The sequence below is a fragment of the Oncorhynchus gorbuscha genome, linkage group LG15, assembly GCF_021184085.1.
Source record: "Oncorhynchus gorbuscha isolate QuinsamMale2020 ecotype Even-year linkage group LG15, OgorEven_v1.0, whole genome shotgun sequence".
Lineage (NCBI taxonomy): Eukaryota > Metazoa > Chordata > Actinopteri > Salmoniformes > Salmonidae > Oncorhynchus > Oncorhynchus gorbuscha.
The window spans coordinates 16,183,215-16,202,389 of record NC_060187.1 but is presented as its reverse complement, the minus strand read 5'-3'; the positions used below and the strand labels follow the sequence as shown (position 1 = coordinate 16,202,389).

The 19,175-nt window shown below is 43.2% G+C and overlaps 1 protein-coding gene across 1 annotated transcript in view; it reads right to left on the bottom strand.

The window, feature by feature from the left end:
* pde4ba (phosphodiesterase 4B, cAMP-specific a) overlaps positions 1–10,618 on the bottom strand; it is a 360,826-nt gene extending 350,208 nt beyond the window's left edge. Inside the window, exon 1 of the mRNA XM_046300226.1 lies at positions 10,189–10,618. The gene's annotated coding sequence lies outside the window, so the exon portion shown is untranslated. The remainder of the gene's footprint in view (positions 1–10,188) is intronic.
* Between the last annotated feature and the right edge of the window lie 8,557 nt (positions 10,619–19,175).

The following is a 19,175-nucleotide window of genomic DNA, read 5'->3' as shown; positions in this document are numbered from 1 at the left end:
ACCCCACTCAAAATGGATAGGGTGCATACTATGACCTCACTCACTCTGCCTACCCCACTCAAAATGGATAGGGTGCATACTATGACCTCATTCACTCTGCCTACCCCACTCAAAATGGATAGGGTGCATACTATGACCTCACTCACTCTGCCTACCCCACTCAAAATGGATAGGGTGCATACTATGACCTCACTCACTCTGCCTACCCCACTCAAAATGGATAGGGTGCATACTATGACCTCATTCACTCTGCCTACCCCACTACCCCACTCAAAATGGATAGGGTGCATACTATGACCTCACTCACTCTGCCTACCCCACTCAAAATGGATAGGGTGCATACTATGACCTCACTCACTCTGCCTACCCCACTCAAAATGGATACGGTGCATACTATGACCTCACTCACTCTGCCTACCCCACTCAAAATGGATAGGGTGCATACTATGACCTCATTCACTCTGCCTACCCCACTCAAAATGGATAGGGTGCATACTATGACCTCATTCACTCTGCCTACCCCACTCAAAAAAATGGACTATGACCTCACTCACTCTGCCTACAAAATGGATAGGGGTGACCTCATTCATACTATGACCTCACTCACTCTGCCTACCCCACTCAAAATGGATAGGGTGCATACTATGTATAGGACCTAAAAGGGATTTGACATCTCCGACACACAAGCCATTACTAATAGCATACAGTATGTGTGTGTAATATCAACCAGGGCTTATAGTGAATAGAAGCACAGTGTGCCAGCTGTTAGTTGGCTGTGTTTAAAAATGATCTCCTTCAGGCCCACAGATTTATTATTTCATTCCAGACAGAGCTCTCAGAGAGATTGATTATGGCCAGATGAGCGCACAGGTCTAACTGATTAGACTGTCACACACACACACACACACACACACACACACACACACACACGCACGCACGCACGCACGCACGCACGCAAGCATGCGAGCGCTCACACACACACACACATGCACACACACACGCACGCATGCACGCGTTCACACACACACACACATGAGAGAGAGAGAGCACATGAACAAATACAACAGTATACTACTATGGTATAAATACTATAGTATTCACTGTTAGGTTTTTGCAGACTTCACTGTAGTATTAGATGTAGTGTTTTTGTGGACGTTAGTACTATACTGTAGTATTTACAGTTAACTGTAGTATAAATCAAAGCACAGTCACAACATGTAATATTGTACCGCAAATACTGCAGCAGAACCAAACTCCTTGCTCCGCTATTCTTTCATCCGCATGTGGCTACAATAAGTTGGGTTTTCACAGGAAGTGTCACGGGTGATTTCCTCCTCTTCCTCTGAAGAGGTGAAACAAGGATCGGACCAATATGCGGCGTGGTAAGTGTCCATGGTATTTAATATGAAAACTCAACATGAACACAAATGCAAAACAACAAAGTGAACTGGCAACGAAACAGTCCCGTGTGGCACAAACACTGACACAGGAAACAAACACCCACAAACAATCAGTGAAACCCAAGCTACCTAAGTATGATTCTCAATCAGAGACAACTAATGATACCTGCCTCTGATTGAGAACCATACTAGGCCGAAACATAGAAATCCCAAAATCATAGAAAAACAAACATAGACTGCCCACCCCAGCTCACGCCCTGACCATACTAAATAATGACAAAATAAAGGTCAGAACGTGACAGGAAGGCTGTGAAGCGCTAAGGTAGCTGTGAAGCACTGGAGAAGCTGTGAAGCGCTAGGGAAGCTGTGAAGCACTGGAGAAGCTGTGAAGCGCTAGGGAAGCTGTGAAGCACTGGAGAAGCTGTGAAGCACTGGAGAAGCTATGAAGCGCTAGGGAAGCTGTGAAGCACTGGAGAAGCTGTGAAGCGCTAGGGAAGCTGTGAAGCACAAGGGAAGCTGTGAAGCACTGGAGAAGCTGTGAAGCGCTAGGGAAGCTATGAAGCACTGGAGAAACTGTGAAGCCAGCTGTAGCCTATTGCATGATTGTGTTCATGAGTATGATTTTCAATGTGTATGTTTAATACTTTTCATCTGTTTGGCTACAAATATGGTATATTCATATGGGCAGAATATTATAGCTAAGGCCTATATACATTTCTTGATATGGGTAGAATGTTGTACATAAATTTGTTCATATGGTTCTATAAAGGCTGAATGTTTAAAACAGCCAATATCTAATTTCTCTGGGGAAACTAGATTTTGGGCAAAAATAAAACAAATTTGTTTGTACTTTTTCGTGACATCCAAATTGGTAGTTAGTCCCGTACGGGCTCGGGAGAGATCCATGCGTCCTCCGAAACACGGCCCCGCCAAGCCACACTGCTTCTTGACACACTGCTCGTTTAACCCAGAAGCCAGCCACACCAATGTGTCGAAGGAAACACCATACAGCTGGCTACCGAAGTCAAGAGTGCATACACCTGGCCCGCCACAAGAGCGCGATGGGACAAGGATACCCTGGCCAGCCAAATCCTCCCCTAACCTGGACTACGCTGGGCCAATTGTGCGCCTCCTCATGTGTCTCCCGGTCGCGGCCGGCTGCGACACAGCCTGGGATCGAACCCAGGTCTGTAGTGATGCCTCTAGCACTGCACCACTCGGGGGGCCTCAAAAAAACATTTTAAAACCATCCATTAACACAACCATTCCCTATAAAACCTTTATTTATCAACAACAAATGGTAACAACATATCATATAATAAGCCTAAAACATATATTTCAAATAACCAAAAAAATACCCCAAAATAAGACCAGGCTACATGACAATGCAGCACCATAAAAACAAGTTCAGGAACAAATCTTCCAAGAATGTGCTTAATATTCTGGTCTCATAAGGATTTTGGAGTAATTAAGAGAGTTTAAATTGTTGTGTCATGAAGAAATGCCCAAGTAGACTAGGTGCTCATTTTTCTCAGACTGAAACTAGAAAGTGTAGGCAACGTTCTTCAGGTAAGACTCTTCTGAACCAGTGACTTCAGATCCATCTGTTGCTTACGGTAAAGTGGTCTTTGCCATGGCGGAGAAACGCCAGCAGGTTGCTGCTCCATTCTCATTTCGCCACTTTGCTGTAAGCATTTCAATTTCTCCATGAACTTCCAAATGGTGGGGTGGGTAGCGCCAAAATTGGCCAAACAGAGATAGAAAGAGATATAAGCAGATTAGCAACCATGATGTCATCAATAATAAGAATATGAATAATACATCCATTATTATGTTAAACAACACATACCTATGGGAAACATTGGCTTTCTGACCTTCTCCCCAACCCATGTTGCCTGAAAGTATGTCAGAAGCTCCTCCAGTTGATGTTCCGGGCGCTGAAAGAACCGCGTATGCAGCACAAATTGGAGAACACCACCTCAGTTAGCCGTATGCGACCTTGTCATTCAAAAGCATCATATTCGGTGCACTTCCAGAAGGACTTATTTGCGGTCTATAATTCTCGTCTGTAGGTGTAGCCTTCATGCGCCAGGATATTTCTTTGAAGCACGGAGAGGATACATTTGGAGTCAGAGACGACACCAGGACCTTGGATACGTGAGTGCCACTGGAAGGTTGGTGGACTATAATTTCCTCCTCATATTGTAGGTCTACAATCTGTGTATCCACTCTTTTCATTGGCCTATGTTATTGCTTGCATTTAAGACCAGGGCCGTTCGTTTTATTGATCTCAATCTGTCAATGTCAGAGTATCTTGTCATCTTGGTCATTTGTGTGGTATTAAAAAAGTTTATTGTAACGTCTCCAGTCATGTAAAATGATGTAGAATTACAGGAATTTCTTCCTCAAACCCGCAAATAGGATGATTTGCAGGTCTCCCATCAGCCCCTGGTCTTCAGGGCTGAGCACCTGGTTATGAAACTCTGGGGTGGCCCTTTAGCAAGAGCAAGGTATTGTGTTTAATTTGAAAACAGCATAACATTTTGTGGTAATCAAATGTGCTTCAATATCTTTATATTGTTACCAGTATAGCCTAACCCTTTAATCATAGGCTATTGTTACTTTGTGTCTCTAAAATCACAATGTTTAAAATTCTATGCTAAAGCCAATAGATAATATTCTGCCCATATGAACACATTTATTTTAGGCCAAATAAAGAACAGCTATGCATGATTTAATGAAAAGCAGCAAACAGACACAACAGTGTTTCACATTCTTCAATAAAAGACTCAGAAACAGAAACAGGCAATAGGCTATACAGCTGGCTTCACAGTTTACCGCCAAATAGCCCGCCTACAAGGACACTTAACAGATCTCGACAACGTTGAGTGTGCGAGGGGGTCTGTGCGCTTCCACAAAAAGTTTTGCTTGACAAAAAGACATGTAAGAAGTATAAATACTGTACTAAAAGAAAACTGTATTATATGCTATTGTAAATAATATAGTATTTTTGCAGATTATAGTATACTGTAGTATAAACTGAAGTGTTTGTGCAGCCTGTACTATACTGTAGTATTTACTGTAGTGTTTTTGCAGACAATACTGTAATATTTACTATAGTGTTTACTACTGTTTACCGATGCTCCCGTATTGGCTTATCTGGACCCCTCTTTGGCATTCATAGTGGAGGTGGACGCGTCCGAGGCTGGGGTTGGAGCCGTGCTTTCACAGCGCTCGGGCACGCCACCGAAGCTTCGCCCCTGCGCATTTTTTTGGAGGAAGCTCAGTCCGGCGGAGCGAAACGATGACGTGGGGGACCGGGAGTTGCTGGCTGTGGTAAAAGTTCTGAAGGTGTGGAGACATTGGATTGAGGGGGCGAAACACCCTTTTCTCATCTGGACTGACCACCGTAATGTGGAGTACATCCTGGCAGCGAGGAGACTGAATCCTCGCCAGGCAAGAAGGTGGGCCATGTTTTTCACCAGATTTTGTTTCACTATCTCTTATAGACCAGGGTCTATTATGCCACCACAGTGTCCAGCGGGTCGGAAGTACGTGCCGCTTGGTGTTCGTGACAAATTGATCAGGTGGGCCCACACGCTAACCTCCTTGGGTCATCCGGGAATTGAGAGGACGGTGCAGGGTCTTAGGGGGAGATACTGGTGGCCCACTTTAGCTAAGGACGTGAGGTTTTATGTCTCCTCCTGTTCGGTGTGCGCTCAGAGTAAGGCTCCCAGACACCTGCCTAGAGGGAAGTTACAGCCCCTCCCCGTTCCACAACGGCCTTGGTCACATCTGTCGGTGGACTTCCTGACTGGCCTTCCCCCGTGTCAGGGGAACACCACGATCTTGGTCGTTGTGGATCGGTTTTCACATTCCTGCCATCTCCTCCCGTTGCCCGGGCGTTCATGGAGCATCTGGGGGTCTCGATCAGCCTGACCTCAGGTTTTCACCCCGAGAGCAATGGGCAGGTGGAGAGAGTGAACCAGGATGTGGGTAGGTTTCTGCGGTCGTATTGCCAGGACCGGCCAGGAGAATGTGCGAGGTACGTCCCATGGGCAGAGGTAGCCCAAAACTCACTCCGCCACAACTCCGCGAACCTGTCGCCTTTCCAGTGTGTGTTGGGCTACCAGCCGGTCCTGGCACCTTGGCGTCAGAGCCAGACCGAGGCTCCTGCGGTGGAGGAATGGCTGCAGCGCTCATAGGAGATCTGGAGAGCAGTCCAGGTGGGCGGCAGAAGGTGAGCGCTGACCGCCACCGCAGTGAGGGGACACTGGTGCCGGAGGTCCCTCCGCCCCCTCTGGACACGGTACGTTCCATCATGGACTATAGATGCCGGGCGAGTGGCCTGCAGTACCTTGTGGATTGGGAGGGGGTACGGTCCGGAGGAGAGGTGCTGGGTAACGGTGGAGGACATCTTGGATCCATCACTGCTGAGTGATTTCCACCATCTCCATCCGGATCGCCCTGCGCCTCGTCGTCCTCGAGGCCGGTCTCGGCGCACTGCGGGAGCCAAGCGTCAGGGGGAAGGGGGTATTGTCACGACTTTCACCGAAGGTGGCTCCTCTCCCTGTTTGGGCGTTGCTCGGCAGTCGTAGTCACCGGCCTACTAGCTGCCACTGACTAGCTGCCACTGTCCACTGATCGTAGTCACCGGCCTACTAGCTGCCATTTTCTTTTTCTGTTGGTTTTGTCTTGATTGTTTTCACCTGTTGCTTATTTTGGTTAATTTATCGTCTATTTAAACTTCCAGTGCCAGCCTGCTTGTGTGCGGGATTATTCCGAATGTCAGTGGTGAAGTTGTTTTTCTCCTGCGTAATTTGTTGTATGTTATTTCCTGGTTTTTGGAGACATACCTGTTTTGTGGTCATTGCCTGTTTGTTGGCTGGACCAAGCGGAATAAACACATTAATTTGGAAGTATTACTTTCTGCGCCTGACTTTACACCCACCATTCCTAGACTTCCGTGACAAGTACACTACAACATTTTATAGTAAGTTCAACACATGATCGAGGTATACTACAGTATAGTATTATACAGTATACTGCAGTTTACTATAAAATTCCACAATAAAGTACTGTAGTATTTTACCATAAACTGTAGTATTTTTTAATGAGGGAGAGAACCCTGGTTTTTGACCTCTTTACAAACAGCACTGAAACTCCACAGAATAGCCTTAGGATATTCAACACATGCAACCACAGCCACACACATCGAAAACACACACACGCACATAAACACTGTCTTCATTGACAGACTCAGTCTGTCTATCACAGGGAAGGAAAGGGGGTATTATAAATGAGTTGATCGGCCAGCCAGGGTCCCACTGAGGAGCATCTCTTCCCCTGAGTCTTAAGGGCTGATTGATTGTTCGTCTATAGCCCCATTGACTTCTGCTGCTGCTGAGGAGGAGACCCTATGAACCACATTCTCTTCTCTAAGACTAAAGCCCACTGAGGTGTGTGTGTCTCAGACCTTGTTTCTAAAATCCTGTGCCACTGCTCACCATGTGGTAGGTAATCAATGACCTCCAGAGCCTCCTCTCTGTCCTAAACACACTCCTCAAGACCTCTGGGGAATGGCTAGAGGCCACTACTCACTGATCTAACCTTTTCCATTCACTTGTGTATGATGTATGATTCACACACGCAGGCTAACTACTTGAACGCCACAGAGAACAGCTCGATTCAGAGGAAGGTGGCAGACTACAAGAAGCAGGCACTGTGTTACCAACAGTAGAGAGGAGTGAGAGAATGTCCAGCCAATCCCAAAATGTGTTTGATGAGCATAATGCAACCACATGTCAGAACACATGTTTCAAAACAGTCATTAGCAATACTGACAAGGTTAAACAGGGAAGAAAAATATGCCGTGCACTAATTATTAATTAGCCTGTTGGTCTCTGCTGGTGATCAATAATGACAACACACACACACTGTGGGGCGTGCACACACACACACACACAAACACACACACACACTATTAATGAAACCAGATTACTGTCACCACAGATAGCACTCCAAGAAAGATTTCACCCGCTCTGGACTCTATCCAATTTCGGCTACACAAAACATGACATGTTGATTAAATATTTGTAAATATTTGCTTTGATTTCTCAAGCTTAGGTATTGAATATTAAAGCTTTGCTCTCATAGTCCACTCACAGCACTGCTTATTGATCAATGTCAGTGTTTCCCCTAGGATTCTTTTCAGTGCGTGATAGTGGGTGTGGTAGTGGGAGTGGCCAGTGGTGCAGTTTTAGAGGCCCTCCTCCTGGCCAAAAATATCCTGCAATCCTACACATCTTGTCATGGGGCAGAGAGAACATATCACAGTTTTAAAACTAGTTTCCTGCAAGTTTCTCATGGGCCTGAGATAAAAATTGCCGTTTCAAAGCAAATGTTGTACAATTCAACACATTTCCCATTGTGCTGAGAAAATGTGCAGTTTTAAAGCTACTTTCCTGCAATTATAAAAATGTTGCCAAATTATGCCTTGTTCTTAACGCTATCTGAGTAACTCAAACATTATAACAAAATCAACGGGGCCCATGCCATTTTTTGAATTTCAGATTTTCCCTGACTCTCTAGTTAGTTCTCAAAGATGATCTTATTTTAAAAAATATTGCTCCATTATCTTTTTCTACATATCTGGTTGTAGTCATTTAAGTTTACACTGAACACATTTTACCACCCTGAAAATTATTTTCCAAAATAAAATCGTTAAAAAACGGTGTGCCGCTGCAAGATGGGTCGGCAGGGTAGCCTAGTGGTTAGAGTGTTGGACTAGTAACCGAAAGGTTGCAAGTTTGAATCCCCGAGCTGACAAGGTACAAATCTGTCATTCTGCCCCTGGACAGGCAGTTAACCCATTGTTCCTAGGCTGTAATTGAAAATAAGAATTTGTTCTTAACTGACTTGCCTAGTAAAATAAAGGTTTAAAAAAATGCACATAGGGGAAGCAATGAATGTGTTTTATTATACTACACACACACACACACACACACACACACACACACACACACACACACACACACACACACACACACACACACACACACACACACACACACACACACACACACACACACACACACACACACACACACACACACACACACACACACACACACACACACACACACACACACACACACACACACACAGAGAGAGTGAGTGAGTGGTCTGATCAATGGATTTTGGGATGAAATAAAAGAAAGTAATGGAAGGGATCTAATCAGACAGAGGGATGGAGGGAAGGAAGTAGGAAGAGACAGTGATGGAAAGATCCAGCTGGGGAGGAAGGGATGTACTGTACTGGAGAATGAGAGAGATGGACAGTGAGATGAGAGAGCAGAAGAGGAAGGACCAGAGCAGGCAGGGCTGTTGGCTCAGGGAGGGTTCATTCACAAGCCAGTGTCCCCTCCTGATTCAGAAGTACAGTCCAGAGACCCACTCTCTCACTGGCACCGCCAGCACTGTCAACTTAACACAAAGGCAAAGGGAGATGCAAAACATGCCCTGCATCCTCTATTGAACACAGGAAGCTTCAGTTCCCTTTATAATATGTAGTTACTCTGTAACTTTGTTAACTATATATTAATAAAATATAGCAATGAATGGTTGAAGTTTAAGGGAAGCAAACAGACCAACTTCTGTGTAAAATGACTTGCTAGTATATTACCACGTAATAACAAAAACATTGACATTACATTTGGCTACATGGTATCTGTGCAACTTCAAGTAAATTGTGACCATGTTTCTCATTTTAAACTCAGGAGGTTGGCCCTGGATTTAAAGCTCAGCTGGCTTCAGAAAGGTTGAGCCCCTTTGGAGATAATGCTCTGAGCAAACAGAAAGATAATGTTCTAGAGTCTAGGCTGAATATGATCCCAATGCAGTCTATTCCATATCCGTGTCACTCTCATACCTGTCCTTATCCAGACAGACCCAGGAGAATATCAAATTCCCAATGTCACTATTTCTATATGGAAATATTTTGGGATTTTTTTATGTTGAACTAATAACTGAAAAATGACCCGAAAGTAAGCATTTCACTGTTGTTTGAAGCATGTGACAAATACATTTTTGTTTTATGTTGATTTGATAGTGTGTCAGAGGGAGTCCTAAAATCCCATTAGAACACTAGTCCAGAAAGACAGGGAGTGCACCTGTACAACTATTGTGATTTCATTATCACTTCAATGGTGTCAGTTATGTGTACATTTTCTGTCCGTTGAATGGTTCATTGTATTGTGTTAATCCATTTGAAGCCAAGTAAGTCAGGTTGGTTAACATGAACCAAGAAAGAAACAATGTAACGTCTTGAAATGTAACGTTACATTGCTAGCCTGTTCATTGTCTCATTGTAGTCAGGGTCTGAGTCTGGGCCACCCGTTCAAAATGATCTTCGATAATTACAAAATAAACAATTAGGCCGATGAATTTTATTATATTTTTCTATCTATAGAATCGTCACAGATTTTTAAAATGACAAAAAGTAGCCTACCAGTAGTTACTCAATCCAATCGCCTACCAATAGGCTACAGCCTAGGCAGCACCCATCATAAATAAGACATCAATCATGATAGATAGAGCACTGGATTTCGCTACAGGGAATTCCCAGAACCCTGTTTAGTGAGCTAGCTGAAACATATTTAGGTGTTGTACAAATATTATTATTAATGAGTAGTATCTGCAAATTGCATAACAAAAGAACACAACACAACATTAGACAAAACTATAACAGCATCATCGTTTAACGTTCGAGCGCTCTGGTGCACCTTACCTAAAAAGCGAGTCCACTTTCTATTCTCGTAGAAGGGTGACAAATGGCTCTTGCTAAAGCAGAATTTTCGGTAAAATGCGAATTTATCAAAAAGTCGAGTTCCTTTAGTTACCAACACGGTTTCAGTGCGCGTTGTTGTGTATCCTCCGTTCCGTTATTTGCGACCTCGAGCCAACCTCGTGCGGTTGAGCTAAAAAGCCTGTTCCGGAGCCATCTGGTATCCTGTCAGTCCTTACCCAAATAAAAAGAGCACTTCCTTGACGGACTCACTTCTCTGTCACTAGACAATCACGCGGGGGTTAGTCTATTCGGAGGTTCAAACTATTTCAAGAATGTATACTCAATTCGGAGGTTCAAATTATTTCAAGAATGTATCATTCACAACGGTTCTTAATAAAAATGGAGGAAGATAGTTTCCGAAGAGCTTTCTTAAAAAATCTCTCTCAAATCGGCATTCCTTCTCTCACCACACGAGGATAGTACTCTGGACCAATCGAGCGCGCCGAAGCTACTCTATAGCGCTTGGTACTACGTCTACGTTCTCCAGTGTGACATGCAAACGACTTTGTCTGTAGCCTATCCTTACATTTTTACAGAAATTTGAATTGAATAGCCCATACATATAGAATTGTGAGGGATGGATAGATCATCACTTTTTATTTGCTGCTGAAGCTGACAACTGATGTTATTTTCTATCTAGTTGCTTCTCTCCACTCCCCTTTCCACACGTGTCTGTGTGTGTCGGTGTGTGCATACCTGAGCCACACCATGGTTAGTTACACTGATTTCACATGCAAAAATATCCCTCCAAGCAACATCAACATGAGGTGCTCAGCTGATTCCCCAATGAGCTTATTTTTCATTCCTCTCTGTCAACACGATCTCACACTGAATTCGTTCAAATATGTACAAAGGTATTTTAGAAGATCTTGTGCTTTTTTGTGCGTTTTTATGTTGCTTACTTAGGGTGAAAATACACACATGTTTGTGGAACTTCATTCATAGGAAAATACATTTTGTTGGGGGCAAACATTCAAACAATATTTTGAAAGTTATTGGAGCAATGCATTTTGGGCAATGGTGTTCTACACTGCCTTTTTTGTGTCCCACTGTGACGGATTTCCTCCTCTTCGTCTGAGGAGGAGTAAGGATCGGACCAAAGCGCAGCGTGGTAAGTGTCCATATTGATTTATTTAAAAAAAAAACATAGCTGGACACTGGAACAAAATAATAAACGTGAATCAACGAAACAGTCCCGTGTGGGGCAAACACTGACAGGGAAATAACCCACCCCCCCCCCCAAAAGGTGCGGACTCTTGCCGCAAAACCTGAACCTATAGGTGAGGGTCTGGGTGGGCGTCTGTCCGCGGTGGCGGATCTGGCCCGGGACGTGGACCCCACTTCACCACAATTTTTGTCAGCCTCCTCAACTGCCCCCGTGGACTCTTACGAGCGGCGACCCTCGCCGCCGACCTCCGACTGGGGACCCTAGCCATGGGTCCCGAATGGATGGGAGATTCCGGGACAGGCGGGAGACTCCGGCAGCTCCTGGCTGACTGACGGCTCCGGTGGCTCCTTGCTGACTGGCGGCTCCGGCGGCTCAGGATAGACTGGCGGCTCCGGCAGCTCAGGACAGACTGGCGGCTCCGTCGGCTCAGGACAGACTGGCGGCTCCGGCGGCTCAGGACAGACTGGACAGACTGGCGGCCCAACCTTACCTGGTTGAATGCTCCCCGTAGCCAGGCCAGTGCGGCGAGGTGGAATAGCCCGCACAGGGCTGTGCTGGCGAACCGGGGACACCATGCGTAAGGCTGGTGCCATGTACGCCGGCCTGAGGAGACTCACTGGAGACCAGATGTGCTGAGCCGGCTTCATGGCACCTGGCTCGATGCCCACTCTAGCCCACCCGATATGAGGAGCTGGAATGTACTGCACCGGGCTATGCACACGCACCGGGGACACCGTGCGCTCCACCGCATAACACGGTGCCTGCCCGTTCCCTCTCGCTCTCCGGTAAGCACGGGAGTTGGCTCAGGTGTCCTACCTGACTTAGCCACACGCCCCGTGCCCCCCCCCCAATACATTTTTGGGGCTCACTCTCGGGCTTCCATCCGCGCTGCCGTGCTGCCTCCTCATACCACTACCTCTCGGCTTTCGCTGCCTCCAGCCTGTGCCCATGGTCCCTTGCAGTCCAGAATCTCCTCCCAAGTGTCCATATTGATTTATTCTAAAAAACACAACTGGACACCGGAACAAAATAATAAACGTGAATCAACAAAACAGTCCCGTGTGGCGACAAACACTGACACGGAAACAAACACCCACAAACCAAAAGTGAAACCCAGGATACCTAAGTGTGATTCTCAATCAGAGACAACTAACGACACCTGCCTCTGATTGAGAACCATACTAGGCCGAACACAAAAACCAACATAGAAAAACAAACAGACTGCCCACCCCAACTCACGCCCTGACCATACTAAAACAAAGAATAAAATAACAGAACTATGGTCAGAACGTGACACTCACATTTACTTTTACAAAAAACGAGCGTGTTAACAACCCAATATTGTTAATCAACCAGGTTGTCACCAAAATACTAATAATATAATAGTACCCTTACATTTAAATTTAAATCAATTTTTAAGAGGGTTTTTTTTTAAGAGGGTTGCTAGTTTGGAGTAAAAAGCTGTGTGGTATCGATGAAGGCATCGGGAGATACATTTTCATGATGGGAAATTAATTAATTGATTAATGTGGGGAAAAAGAAGACCTGCAAAAAATCTGTTTGGTTTAAATTCCCCTGGTGTAACTGCATGGTATTTGCAACTATACCGAGTCTGGACTATGACCAATCAAGCCACATCAATGCAGATAAACAGGTTAATGTAAAATAATGAATTATGTTGACTTAAACTTATGGCAATTCCAAGGCCGTTTCATGATGATTATTACGGTCGTGCCAATAATTGTATATACTTTGGCTATTGTAACAAGGCATATGCCAGCATTGTAGGCCTACTGGATTCTGCCCAGAGGCCTACTATGCTTTCATGGCAATGGCTGTTGGAGCTCACTTTGCCAGGTGTGAGCCCTGGTTAGAGTCCCTGTTGCAGCTTTCACTTTCTTCCACTACACTGGTGGCAGCATTGGGATCATGTCCAGCTCACTTCTAGTTACAGTATGTGTTCGTCTAGCATTTTGTATTTCAACATTATGTTGGGTGTATTTACATTGATATATCTGGTGAACAATGGATATGTAACAATGGTTAGAAATAGTCACTACACATGTGATCAAGCCTTACATCAAAGTTGCCTGAAGCTGAATGGAATGTGCAATGTCCTGACCAGTTATTCAGAAGAAAACCCTCTGTGACTGTCTAATTTACATAAGTTCATTTTCCAGTGTGGACACAAAACAAACACATTCTACACATTTACAAACTACCTGTTGAAAGTGTTATTACAACCATGATGTTATTTTGTTACTTAAGCTTATACATCTAATGACCTGACAGTGACATATGGGTAGACAAATCATTTAAGTTTGTTAAGCAACAAAACACAACTTATCCTTTTTTTAGGATGCAAACCAATAATATGAATCACTGTTGATCCATCCTGTTCTTACTTAATGAGACGGATGTATGATTTTTTATGGCCTAAAATCCAGTGATGAAGGACGAAGCTCCTCTTGGTTCTCATTGGCGAAGACTGAACAAAAGTTATGGGTTATATGTCTCCTATACCACTTTGCCCAACATGTTACACCCTAGAGGTTGTAAATAAACCCATTAAGGTGATATACAGTCACTTGTATCATTATTATAGGGCTGTGAAACCCATAGCTGAATGGGTTTTCTCACTTGAAATTGCTACTGACATTGAACATATGTATGAGGTATTTCATTCATTTCAGACTCTCCTATTCCTAACATCTTATACTCAATCGGTTGTAAAAAAAATATATATAAAAAAATCAACCGTTTTAAGTTGATAATTACTTGTATCATTATTATAGGGCTGTGAAACCCATAGCCGAATGGCTTCAGACAGAGCATTTCTCTGTTTTGTAACATGGCAAACAGAGCCATTTCTGTTTTGTAACAGGTGGTGTCCATTTATTTACAGAACTGTGTTGATTAATTATTGCTTTCTTCACTGGAATACAGAATATTTATTAAATGCCAAATATATCAAAAGATAAATCAAGCAGAGATTTAAGACTATTTAACCATGTTAATCATTACTGAAACATGCAAATGACTAACATTGAACCATTTAAGATAATGAATACATGACAACTAGATACAAATGTTTTATTACAAATAATTCATACTAAAGTCAAAAGTTGGCTATAACATGAGTACAAACAAAGTGAGTGTGTGTATGTGTGTAAGTGTTTGTGTATGTGTGTGTGTATTATTGTGTGTATTATAATTTCCCATCATAAAAATGTATCCCCATTCCCCAATCAAATACCTTCATCGATACAACAAAAAATACATGTATTTTTTCTCCAATCTGGCAACCCTCATAAAATTCGACATAGCCTTGTATAAAATGCATTATGAAAGAAACGGTGTATGGTACACGAAAAGGGAAGCCTTGTGTTAAATGCCTTATGAAGAACATTTTGTAATGTACTGTAGGCTCCACAAAATCTGAAATGCATTGTAAAGAAAGTTGTGTAGGCCTACTGTTGCCTACATGGAAAAAGAGCCTTTCTGACTACAAGTGCACTAGCATCCCAAAGTATTAAGTTAAAACAAGCATAGAAAACAGTATTGGCATTAATAAATTAAAAAAGAACAAGGTAAGGCTACTATTATATCATAATTATTTAGGTGACAGCCTGGTTGATTAACAATATTGGGTTGTTAACACATTCGTTTTATTATGTAGATACATGTGGGACACAAAAAAGTCAGTGTAGGATACCGTTGCCCATCATGCACTGCTCTAATAACTTTCAAAAGATCGTTCCAAAGTTTGCCCCCCAAAAATGTATTTTTGCTAGGAATGAAGTTGCACAAAAATGTGAATTTTCCTACGAATTAAGTCACACAAAATGTATGTCTTTTTACACAAATAAAGCCACACACAAATGCAGAGAATCTGCTGAAATACATTTTGTACATATTTGAAGATGGATTTAGTAAATATCTTTACAGTACATTAATACAGAAAAAGCTAAATAGTCCTAGCATATTAATGTTGTTTTTTCACAGCTGAATATATTGTTAAGTATTGGAAGTGTGTGGTCACACACAAACATTATTCCTGTGTGCCAGAGATGACTGAGCAGAACCGATCCACCCCAGAGACTGACGGCTCACTCTGAAATGACAGATGACAGCCTTGTGACAAGACAGAGACAGAGACAGCCAGACCACTGTGACTCAGCCGGACAGAGGGCCTCTGTTTGTTTGTGTGTTTGTGCGTGTGTTTGTGCGTGTGCGTGTGTGTGCGTGTGTGTGTGTGTGTGTGTGTGTGTGTGTGTGTGTGTGTGTGTGTGTGTGTGTGTGTGTGTGTGTGTGTGTGTGTGTGTGTGTGTGTGTGTGTGTGTGTGTGTGTGTGTGTGTGTGTGTGTGCGTGTGCGTGTGCGTGCGCGTGCGTGTGCGTGGGCGTGTGTGTGTTTGTGTGTGTGTGTGTGTGTCAGGCCCGACTCCAGGATGACATGCCTGAGGGGCATTTGAAATCCATCGGAGAGAACAACTAGTATTGCTTAGAGCCCTAATAATACAATGTAATGTAGATTGGTCCTATTACTGTTTAAATGTAAATCAAATCAAAACAAATTTATTTAAATAGCCCTTCTTACATCAGTTGATAGCAAGCAATTCAGGTGTAGAAGCACGGTGGCTAGGAAGAAACCTAGAGAGGAACCAGGCTATGAGGGGTGGCAAGTCCTCTTCTGGCTGTGCCGGGTGGAGATTATAACAGAACATGGCCAAGATGTTCAAATGTTCATAAATGACCAGCATGGTGAAATAATAATAATCACAGTAGTTTGTTGTGGTTTGCTGATATCATGGTAGTGGTGGGGTTATGGAATAGACAACGAACACAATTGCATTTTATAGATGGAATTTTGAATGCACAGAGATACCGTGACGAGATCCTGAGGCCAATTGTCGTGCCAATCCTCCGTCACCTATCTCCCCATGTCACCCATTGAGCATGTTTGGCATGCTCTGGATCGACGTGTACAACAAAGTGTTCCAGTTCCTGCCAATATTCTGCAACTTCGCTCAGCCCTTGAAGAGGAGTGGGACAACATTCCACAGGCCACAATCAACAGCCTATCAACTTTGTGAAGGAGATGTGTTGCCTGCATGAGGCAACACACCAGATAATGACTTTAGATCCACATCACTAACTTTCTTTTAAGTATCTGTGACCAACATATGCATATCTGTATTCCCAGTCATGAGAAATCCATAGATTAGTCCTAATGAATTGATTTCAATTGACTGATTTCATTTTATGAACTGTATGTCTGTAAAACCTATTTTTGTTCAGTAGATACACTGTACTAGTCAAAAGTTTGGACACACCTACTCATTCAGGGGTTTTCTTCATTTTTAAAATGTTCTACATTGTAGAATAATCTATGAAATAACTATGAAATAACACATATGGAATCATGTAGTCAACAAATGAAAATATATTTTATATTTGAGATTCTTCAAAGTTGTCACCCTTTACCTTCACAACAGCGTTGCACACTCTTGGTTTGTTTGAACAATAGAGATATTATGGAGATTATTTCGTTTTCAAATAACCAAAAGTGAGAGGTTGTAATCTGAATAAAGGGAAAAAGGCCATTCTTAACCATGGCGTGAGACATTCTTGCTACATTGCTAGAGAACCAGTTCGGAGAGGTCTAATACTTAAATATTTAATAAATAATTTGTGCCTTACAAATTCAGATTCATTATAAAAATAGGCCCTTTGTAACATAGTTCGTCTGTTGTTTGAAGAGAGTCAGACCGAAATGCAGCGTGTAGGTTACTCATGACTTTTAATGAAGATAATGCGGTACATGAAATAACTGAAGAAGAAAACAACAAACGAGTGAAACTAATTACAGCCTATCTGGTGACTAACACAGAGACAGGTACAATCACCCACGAAATACAACGCGCACTCAGGCTACCTAAATACGGTTCCCAATCAGAGACAACGAGAATCAGCTGACTCCAATTAGGAATCGCCTCAGGCAGCCAAGCCTAACTAGACACACCACTAATAATACACACTCCCAATTAATACAAACCCCAATACGAAATACAACATATAAACCCATGTTACACCCTGGCCTACCCAAACATATAACAAAAACACAAGATACAATGACCAAGGCGTGACACCCTTTTAATTTTGTCCGGCTTGCCATTCCATAAAATTTAATCTTTTTTGCTCATGTAATTGAAAAATCAGTCGCTAGGTGTAGACAAGACCATAACTGTCACGTCTAATCAAGGTGGGTGGAATCAGGCGCAGAGAGCAAATAGCGATAATAAGTTTATTCTCCGGTGAACAAAATAAACACGGTCAACCCAAATACAAACAGGGTGAAATAATCCAAAACAGGATAACAGACTAACCGGAGAATAATAAACACAAAAACACCGACAGACGAAAGGAATGACAAAATAAACAATCCCGCACAAAACAAGGGCGGGACAACCTACATTATATACAGACACTAATTAACTAAACAACACACAGGTGAAAACAATCAGACAAAACCAATAGATACACGAAAAGGGATCGGTAGTGGCTAGTAGGACGGTGACGACGACCGCCGAGCACAGCCTGAACGGGCAGGAGAGCCAACCTCGGCAGAAGTCGTGACAATAACCAAGTAGGTAAACTGGGATATAACTAAGGAGTTAATGATTTTTACACAAATAGACATGGTAGCAAGATCTTATCTATTTTTACTAACTTTCTATTCAAATGTATTGGAGTGATATATTAATTTAAGGTTAGCAGTGGGGTTAAGATTGGGGTTAAGATTAGGGTTAAAATGTTATGACTTTGTGGCTGTGCCAGCTAGTGACTTCCCTGCAGAACTGCCTCCAGTAGTCATCCCAATAAATGCCAACCTGCTGTTGATCTTTCTTCATATGATGCCCTGTGGTGTGTGTTTAATATTATGTGTATTTCGGGGAGAGGGATGGGGGGGGACTAAGACACACAGAGGGAGGGGAGGGGGGTTCAGGGGATTTACTGCTTAAGAAACACGCTTGTGATTAGGAAGCAGGGCCATCTGGTAGTCTGTGACACATACACACAGACACACACACACAAACACAGAGAAAGACCCCCCCCCCCCCACACACATACAAACACATAGAGCATCACCTGAGTGGCTCTCTCCTGTTCAACCCCATCCACCACAATACCACATGCTAATGAGGCTCTCTGAAGTTTAAATAGTTTATTTGAAATTTTCCACACAGACAAAACGAACAATAACACAGAGCAATCCACAAAAGACATACATATGAAACAACAAGAAGACAGAGACACACACAGTCCCCTCTCCGATTTCATTGTGGGGGACAAAAAAATAAAAAACAAAAACAGCGATGTCCATGTCTTCCAAGAATAAAACAAGTTGAATAGGTGAATTAGAAAATAATGTCATTCTACTTTATTGACAATTGTTCTTCCATGATAAGTATTTATATCTATTTCCCACCCCTCTCCCTAATCTCCTTCTCACCCAAACAAATGATCATAAGTATTAAATTCCAATGGTACAAACAGCAACTGTCATGTTTGTCATTTATTGTCATGTCTTGTCCCTGTGCTCCCCATGCTATTCGTTTCCCTCTGCTGGTCTTGTTTGGTTCTATCCCTCTCTCTCCCCCTCCCTCTCTCACTCTCTCGCTCTCTCTTCCCTCTGTCGTTCCGTTCCTGCTCCCAGCTGTTCCTATTCCCCTAATCATCATTTAGTCTTCCCACACC